The sequence below is a fragment of the Leuciscus leuciscus genome, assembly GCF_965113295.1.
Source record: "Leuciscus leuciscus genome assembly, chromosome: 2".
In the NCBI taxonomy this organism is placed as follows: domain Eukaryota; kingdom Metazoa; phylum Chordata; class Actinopteri; order Cypriniformes; family Leuciscidae; genus Leuciscus; species Leuciscus leuciscus.
The window spans coordinates 65,094,671-65,104,067 of NC_138726.1; the positions used below are offsets into that span (position 1 = coordinate 65,094,671).

A 9,397-nucleotide genomic window follows, 5' to 3' on the forward strand; every position below is an offset into this window, starting at 1 on the left:
CTATTCTAAGTTTTTGTCTCTTAACTAGTTGTTATTTCTTGAACGTCTGTTTAAGTGATTTATGTTTAGGTAAATTTCACACCCTTGCAACTTTTCAGTTCACCTTTAAAGGCATTAACATGATTTTTACAAACAATGCTGTTGTTGTTGCCTGTATTATTATCTTATATTAGTCTGCCCCTCGGCCTCTGTCCATCATGGCCTCCTAATCATCCCCATATACTGATTAGCTTCATCTCTGTCTCCTCTCCACCAGTAAGCTTGCAGTAAAGAGGGGGGGGGGGGGGGGGGGGGGGGGGCGTTGGAACGTGCTGTGGGGCGTTCTGGCGCAGTATGGCTGCCGTCGCATCATCCAGATGGAGATGCACATCGGTGGTGGTTGAGGAGATTCCCCTTAAAGATTCCTCCTGTAAAGCGCTTTAAGTGCCCAGAAAGTGCTATATAAATATAACAAATTATTATTATTATTATTATTTCCACTAGTAAAAATGCACATTTTTACTAGTTAAATGTCACCATAGGCTGCCATTCAAATTCAATTGTTGATATCAAGAATTGATTTCTTACTAGTTAAAATTCCCGTTTCATAACATTCTTACAAGTAAAAATCTTTTTTTATATAAATAATTACTTTGTTAATAGTGCAAATGTCTGTTCTTGATATCAACAGTTGAGTTCCTACTAGTACAAATCTTCATTTTTGATATCAATAATTCGATTGTCACTAGTGACTATGGTAATTTCTGATATTACGAATGTGATTGCTACTAGTAAAAAAGCCATTTTAGATTTCTGAAATTAGACACGAAATTCAGAAATGCCAATTGTAACATGTTGAAATATACAGTTAGCCTATTTACAGATATCAAGAATTAAAATTTCAACTAGAGAAAATTGAGTGCTTGATATCAAGTATTTATATTTTTACTAGTAACTAAGTAATTATTGGTAACGCTTTACAATAAGGTTAATTAGTTAATATTAGTTAATGTACATGAACTAATAATACATTTGTTACAGTATTTATACATTTTTGTTAATGTTATTTAATAAAAATACAGCTGTTCATTCTTGGTTCATGTTAACTAAGGTAGTTAACTAATGTTAACTAATGAACCTTATTGTAAAGTGTTACTGATATCAAAAATGATTATTTTTACTAGTATTTCTGATATGTGAAAATGGAATTTTAACTAGTAAGAAATCAATTCTTGATATCAACAATTGACTTTGAATGGCAGCCTATGGTGACATTTAACAAGTAAAAATACAATTACAGAAATCAAAAATTATAGCTAGTTTATACTAGTTGAAATGTAATTCCTGATATCAAAAATATCCATTGTTACTTGTATAAATACAATTCTTGATATCAATTATCAACATTTTAACTAGTAAAAATGTAATTGTTGATATCAAGAATTCATATCCTGGGAATTAGGCTAATTAAAGTCGAAACAGCTCGCCATAGAGTTTGTAGTGTTCAGAATGACATGAAATTCTGGTTGTTTCAGTCATTTTGTTTCTGATGCCCAGTTTGTCTTTGTAACCATTTACAAAGTCGTAAAGTGTAAGATGGCGAGGGTTTTTAAATATGTTTAGATTGTACCAAGCTTAGGTCACATGACACATGTTGATAAAATCAGCATTCCCAATGACCAAATGCTCCAAAATCACACTACCAGCTTTTCAGTTCAATTCACTTATTTGTATAGCGCTTTTCACAATACACATCATTTCAAACCAGCTTTACAGAAAATGCACATTACAATTTACAGTGTTCTGTAATCAGAGGTAAATGTCTAAGTTATGTATTTCAAAAAATTTACATATACAAAATCACAGTTAGCAAAATTTTTTTTTTTTTTAAACAATGTAAGAATTCACTACTTCAATTCTTATGTACAATTAATTGAGAGACAAATGAAATGTAATGGTATCACGCACTGGGCCGTCCCTCAATAAATATTAATATAACAATTTGCTTTCCATCACTTAAGTATATTTTTATTGTGTACTGAACGTGTAGTGTTTGGGCTCAAATTAGTGATGTCTGATTTACTGTATGTGCATTGCTGTGCTGTTGTTTTTTGGGCTCTACTACTGTTGACACCCAGCAGATGGCGCTATTTAATTGTTTTTGGGATATAAAAAAAAATAAAAAATGGCCAAATAGAAATCCTGAAATAACTCTGACTTTCAACAAACCCGCTCCTCACTCCAATCAAACCATGTGTGAGAGAAATGTTTTGATGCAGACTGAACATCTCAACCTTACTTGTAGTTGCTGTTACTGGTACTGTATTTGAGGACTCAGTGTTTAATGTTGAACTGGCTGATTTTCATGAATTGTAGTGACCTGTAGTTTCTCTGGCATTGTATAAATGAGATTAAGCCTAGATGAAGTGAGCTCTTTATTAGGCCACTGATATGAAAGTTGTCATATTTGTTAATAATTTGTTATTTCTGTTGAAGTAAATGATCAGGAAAGTACTGGGATCACCTTTAAGCTGGGATAAAGTATTTTCTGTGTTATATTGAATCAAAAATAAAATATTTTACCATTTAAAAAATGAAAAGAATGAAAAGAAAAAAAAGGAATTTATATATATGTATATATAATTGTCATGAAAGTGAAATTACTTAACTTAAATATAAAAACTTTATAAAAATGATCATTCTAGAAGAAAACTTCAGATGGCACTTAGAGGCTTTTGCATCTGAACTCTTCATATGTGTGTGTATATATATATATATATATATATATATATATATATATATATATATGTATATCACTGATTCTTGAGAGTCGGGACAAAACATGTCCCACATAGAAAAGTCTAATTTATAGCAAAAATTAAGAAATTCATCATGATTGACATACATACAAAGTGAAATCTAAAGGAATTCTATATACCTATCTGATTTTTAGAATAACCCTTTTTATCTTTTTGGGGAAAATTTGTTTAAATGTATGGTCTGTGGTTAGAAGGTCCATGTTATTGCACTTGTCCTCAGCAAGAGGTCACAATATTAACCATCCCAAAAAACTTTTAAAAAGCTCTACAATTATGAAAACATATATATCAAATAAAAAATAAGGGGTATAAATATAAAAAACAATGCATGGAGTGAACATCAAACAATATTTTCTATAAAAATCTGCCTATTAAAGTTGTGTCCTCAGTTTCTGTCAACTCCGTCAGATTTTTTCATAAAGCTCTTTAAATCAGGAAATAGCATGGTCAGCTATATCCCTGAGGACCCCTTTTCATCTCCCTGCCTGTGGTGAATGCAGCACTATCACACATGCTCTGGTACATTTTAAATTTTTTGATATTTTAGACAAACAATGTCAATATTCCTATGGTCACAGCTGCACCATGTCAATACCATCTTTCTGTTAAGATACTTTTTTTTAAACCATAGTGGATTGAATTTAAGCATTTTAGTGAGGTTATTGGGACATCTAGCAACTGAGGAAAAACTACCTAGCTGCAGTGTACAATACATGTTTTGGCAGGAAAATACATGCCCTTACGTCAACTCCGTCAGACGTCAACTCCGTCAGGTTCTATGTCTGACGGAGTTGACCTGTAAGCTGACGGAGTTGACAAATCCACCAATAACCTCTTAATGTGCGAATATAATATTATTTGTGAATATAGTGAAGGGTTAAACTGTTATTTCAGGGTTTTATTTACACATAAATGCACATACATAGCATGCATTACATTATTTAACCATACGTATCTGACTTGTAGATAATGGGCAGGCAGTGGTCTACTTATTATTGTGTAACGTGTAACTTTGCCAGCACTTTAATATATATATTTATATATGTAGAGACAGAGATAGAGAAATGAGAAGCCAGTGTAGGGCTGGGCGAAATGGCCAAAAAAAATTATCACAATCTTTTTTTTATATCAGTCGATATCGATAATTATCACGATAAATGTCTTTCAAGTTTAAAGGCAGATTTTTGCTCTTTATTGCTCTTTATAAAAAATACTCTTTATTGTCAGAACATATCATGACAAACAGGTGAACACTTCACAAATCTGAGGTAAAACATTCAAACATTTTCCGTCAACACCGTCAGTTTTTCCGTCAACACCGTCAGTTTTTCGTCAACACCGTCAGATCTTCGTCAACAGCGTTGGATGTTTGTATGTTTTTGTAAATTTTTTTGGGGAAAAAAAAATTCTTCCTTCAGTTTATGTTGTTTTTGTAATAAAGGACCATCTGATCTACATCCTCTTATGTTTTATTTATTTAAGGAATTTGTTTTTACAATATTGAAATTAAAATCAAAGTTTGAAAATGCAAATATTTAGAAATCTGAGTTTTCAGAATAGTGTGAAATCACAACTTAAGTTTATATATTGTATTTTTTTTTACATATCAGAGTAACTAAACACTATTACAATATACTTCAGAACTTTAGATTCTTGTTGGATTTGAAGAATTAAAATTGTATACTTTTTAGTGTGTCTGACGGAGTTGACACAAATCCAGTTCTGAAGGGAAACATGTTTATTTGTTAAAAATGTGTTTTTATTTAGAACCTGTTCCTTTACATGGTTAAATAGCTAAGACCTTTCTCTGCAGAAACATATAACTCTAATTGATATAGTGTGCATTTAAAAAAAAGTTTTTTTAAACGTGTTTTGTCCTGACTCTCAAGAATCAGTGATATATATATATATATTATTATTATTATTATTATTTTATTTTTCACGGTACTGACAGGTATCATATCTTTGGCTAAAAAGTGTCTAAAATACAAAAATAGTACTTTTTTTCCATTTTTTTTAAATGTCACCGTTGGCATAGCTATAATGAAACAAATTGGCCAAGTCAACCGATTTAGCTAAATAGACCTTAAAATCTCTGTGTAAAAGTAAAATAATGATGCAATTCTAAAGTCATTTTAACCCTCCTGTAATCTGACTCCAAATCTCAGATGAAAATTGTCATTTTGACCCATTTTACAAAACTGTAAATTACTCAGTTAATATACATCCATCAAATTTAGCCTAATATTTTGGCTTTCTTCTTCATTTACGCTTGTCTTTCTTCAGAATATATATATTTCTTTTATTTGGTTGATTTTTCCACGAAATGACCCAAATGTGTTTGTCTGAGAACCTTTTATACATCTTTTGTTCACATATTTAACTTCAGATGCTGAAATGATATGCACTGTGTGGTACAAATATTTTGAGTGTCCCTTATTCTGTCCCTTATTTTCCTATAAAGAACCACGACTGTCCCTTATTTTCCTTTCCATAAGTTGGCAAACCTACAGAAGACATTGCAGGTGCAAAAGCAAACGTCTGTCAGGGTATACGGTCTCAGTGCAAACGGCATGGGTGACTTGCATTTGTGTGATGGTATCGCTGATGTGGAGACGTATGTGTGGATCGTATACTGCAACAATTAGTAACTTCAGTTCAGAAATGATAAAACTGTAATTAAAAGGAAAGGTGATGTGAGACAGTGGGAAACATGCCAACATGTCCGTTGCAGCCTTCAAAATCAAAAATACAATAAAGCTGGTCAGTGAAAACACTGGAAATCTTTTCTCTATACTTTTGACAGGTAAATAAAGGTTCAAGAGAATTAACACATTATATTTCATATAAATCTGGATATCTGGTTATAATCTGGTTGGTTCTCTGGGCTCACCACCTGCAGGAGGGATCATAAGGGGCCGGTGCTTAGTGGATCGGGCAGCAGTCGAAGGCGGGGGCACCGACAACCTGATCTCTGGACACGGAAACTGGCTCTAGGGATGTGGAACATCACCTCGCTGGCAGGGAAGGAGCCTGAGCTTGTGCGGGAGGCAGAGAGGTACCGACTAGAGATAGTCGGGCTCATCTCCACGCACAGCTTGGGCTCTGGAACCACACTCCTTGAGAGAGGCTGGACTCTCTACCACTCTGGAATTGCTCATGGTGAGAGGCGGCGGGCTGGTGTGGGTTTGCTTATAGCCTCCCAGCTCAGCCGCCAAGTGTTGGAGTTCACACCGTTGAACGAGAGGGTCGCTTCCCTGCGCCTTCGGGTCGGGGGTAAGTCTCTCACTGTCGTGTGTGCCTATGGACCGAACGGCAGTACAGAGTACCCGGCCCTCTTGGGGTCCCTGGGAGGGGTGCTGGAAAGTGCTTACACTGGGGACTCCGTCATTCTACTGAGGGACTTCAATGCCCATGTGGGCAGCGACAGTGACACCTGGAGGGGCGTGATTGGGAGGAACAGGCCCCCTGATCTGAACCTGAGCGGTGTTCTGTTATTGGACTTCTGTGCTAGTTACGGCTTGTCCATAACGAACACCATGTTCAAGCATAAGGGTGTCCATCAGTGCACGTGGCACCAGGATACCCTAGGCCGGAGGTTGTTGATCGACTTTGTGGTCGTTTCATCCGACCTCCGGCCATATGTCTTGGACACTCGGGTAAAGAGAGGGGCGGAGCTGTCAACTGATCACCACCTGGTGGTGAGTTGGATCCGATGGCGGGGGAGGAAGCTGGACCGACTCGGCAGGCCCAAACGTTCTGTGAGGGTCTGTTGGGAACGTTTGGCCGAGTCTCCTGTCAGAGAGATCTTCAACTCCCACCTCTGGCGGAGCTTCGACCAGATCCTGAGGGAGTCTGGAGATATTGAGTCCGAGTGGACCATGTTCTCCACCTCCATTGTCGACGCGGCCGCTCGGAGCTGTGGTCGTAAGGTCTCCGGTGCTTGTCGAGGCGGCAATCCCCGAACCCGGTGGTGGACACCAGAAGTAAGTGATGCCGTAAAGCTGAAGAAGGAGTCCTATCGGGCCTGGCTGGCCTGTGGGACTCATGAGGCAGCTGACAGGTACCGGAAAGCCAAGCGAACTGCGGTCCGGGTAGTTGTGGAGGCAAAAAATCGGGCCTGGGAGGAGTTCGGTGAGGCCATGGAGAAGGACTATCGTTTGGCTTCGAAGAGATTCTGGCAAACCGTCCGTGCTTTAGGAGGGGGAAGAAGTGCCCTACCAACACTGTTTACAGTGGAGGTGGGCAGCTGTTGACCTCAACTGGGGATATCGTCGGACGGTGGAAGGAATACTTCGAGGATCTCCTTAATCCCACTGACACGTCTTCCATTGAGGAAGCAGAGGCCGAGGGCTCGGAGGTGGACTCGTCCATCACCCAAGCTGAAGTCACAGAGGCAGTTAAAAAGCTCCTCAGTGGCAAGGCTCCGGGGGTGGATGAGATCCACCCCGAGTACCTCAAGTCTCTGGATGTTGTGGGGCTGTCTTGGCTGACACGCCTCTACAACATCGCGTGGCGGTCGGGGACAGTACCTCTGGACTGGCAGATGGGGGTGGTGGTCCCTCTTTTCAAGATTTGGGACCGGAGGGTGTGTTCCAACTACAGGGGGATCACACTCCTCAGCCTCCACGGGAAAGTCTATGCCAGGGTACTGGATAGGAGAACACGACCGATAGTAGAACCTCGGATTCAGGAGGAACAGTGTGGTTTTCGTCCCATCCGTGGAACACTGGACCAGCTCTATACCCTCTCCAGAGTGTTGGAGGGTTCATGGGAGTTTGCCCAACCAATCCACATGTGTTTTGTGGATTTGGAGAAGGCATTCGACCGTGTCCCTCGTGGCGTCCTGTGGAGGGTGCTCTGGGAGTATGGGGTCCGGGGCCCTCTGCTAAGGGCTGTCCGATCCCTGTACGACCGGAGCAGGAGCTTGGTTCGCATTGCCGGCAGTAAGTCAGACTTGTTCCCAGGGCATGTTGGACTCCGGCAGGGCTGCCTTTTGTCACCGGTTCTGTTCATAATTTTTATGGTCAGAATTTCTAGACGCAGCCAGGGGCCGGAGAGTGTCCTGTTTGGGGACCACATGATTTCGTCTCTGCTTTTTGCGGATGATGTCATGTTGGCCTCATCGCATCAGGACCTCCAGCATGCACTGGTACGGTTTGCAGCCGAGTGTGAAGCGGCTGGGATGAGAATCAGCACCTCCAAGTCCGAGGCCATGGTTCTCAGTCGGAAAAGGGTGGCTTGACCGCTTCAGGTTGGTGGAGAGTTCCTGTCTCAAGTGGAGGAGTTCAAGTATCTTGGGGTCTTGTTCACGAGTGAGGGAAGGATGGAACGGGAAATTGACAGACGGATCGGTGCAGCTTCTGCAGTAATGCGGTCGATGTACCGGTCTGTATATATATATACAGTGGGGAGAACAAGTACTTGATACACTGCCGATTTTGCAGGTTTTCCCACTTACAAAGCATGTAGAAGTCTGTAATTTTTATCATAGGTACTCTTCAACTGTGAGTGACAGAATCTAAAACAAAAATCCAGAAAATCACATTGTATGATTTTTAAGTAATTAATTAGCATTTTATTGCATGACATAAGTATTTGATACATCAGAAAAGCAGGACTTAATATTTGGTACAGAAACCTTTGTTTGCAATTACAGAGATCATACGTTTCCTGTAGTTCTTGACCAGGTTTGCACACACTGCAGCAGGGATTTTGGCCCACTCCTCCATACAGACCTTCTCCAGATCCTTCAGGTTTCAGGGCTGTCGCTGGGCAATACGGACTTTAAGCTCCCTCCAAAGATTTTCTACTCCTTCTTCTTCCTTCAAACATGGCGAGTGGAGTTTAGACAAAAAAGCTCTAGTTTTGTCTCATCAGACCACATGACCTTCTCTCATTCCTCCTCTGGATCATCCAGATGGTCATTGGCAAACTTCAGACGGGCCTGGACATGCGCTGGCTTGAGCAGGGGCTTCCATTTTCTAATTATTGCGCCAACAGTTGTTGCCTTCTCACCAACAGCTCTCTGGTCTTGGCCATTGTGGAGAGGTTGGAGTCTGTTTGATTGAGTGTGTGGACAGGTGTATTTTATACAGGTAACGAGTTCGAACAGGTGCAGTTAATACAGGTAATGAGTGGAGAACAGGAGGGCTTCTTAAAGAAAAACTAACAGGTCTGTGAGAGCCGGAATTCTTACTGGTTGGTAGGTGATCAAATACTTATGTCATTCAATAAAATGCAAATTAATTATTTAAAAATCATACAAGGTGATTTTCTGGATTTTTGTTGTAGATTCCGTCACTCACAGTTGAAGAGTACCTATGATAAAAATGACAGACCTCTACATGCTTTGTAAGTGGGAAAACCTGCAAAATCGGAAGTGTATCAAATACTTGTTCTCCCCACTGTATACTGTGAAAAGATTCAGGGAATCCAGAGAAATCTCAGCAAGGCAGGAGACCTCTGTTGAATGTGCGTGACTAGGGCTGAGTGATATATAAAATAATTGATATCGATATTCGATATACAGTATATCTCGATATGTTTGCATTTATTTTAAATAATAAAAAAAACAATTTTCTTTTGCCCCCATTAAA

At 39.4% G+C, this 9,397-nt stretch overlaps 1 protein-coding gene and 1 long non-coding RNA gene across 5 annotated transcripts in view; one reads left to right on the plus strand and one right to left on the minus strand.

The window, feature by feature from the left end:
• LOC309492606 (uncharacterized protein) overlaps positions 1-9,397 on the plus strand; it is a 200,485-nt gene that overhangs the window by 74,261 nt on the left and 116,827 nt on the right. The window contains exon 1 of one of the 4 annotated variants that reach the window (XM_082161611.1): positions 1,474-1,618. The exons of 2 other annotated variants lie outside the window; for them this stretch is intronic. The gene's annotated coding sequence lies outside the window, so the exon portion shown is untranslated. Of the gene's footprint in view, positions 1-1,473; positions 1,619-5,835; positions 5,857-9,397 lie in introns of those variants that run through there. One more of the 4 variants, XM_082161612.1, reaches the window with a different exon arrangement.
• LOC309492643 overlaps positions 8,194-9,397 on the minus strand; it is a 119,186-nt gene continuing 117,982 nt past the window's right edge. The window contains exon 2 of the long non-coding RNA XR_014203631.1: positions 8,194-8,548. This is a non-coding gene — a long non-coding RNA (uncharacterized lncRNA). The remainder of the gene's footprint in view (positions 8,549-9,397) is intronic.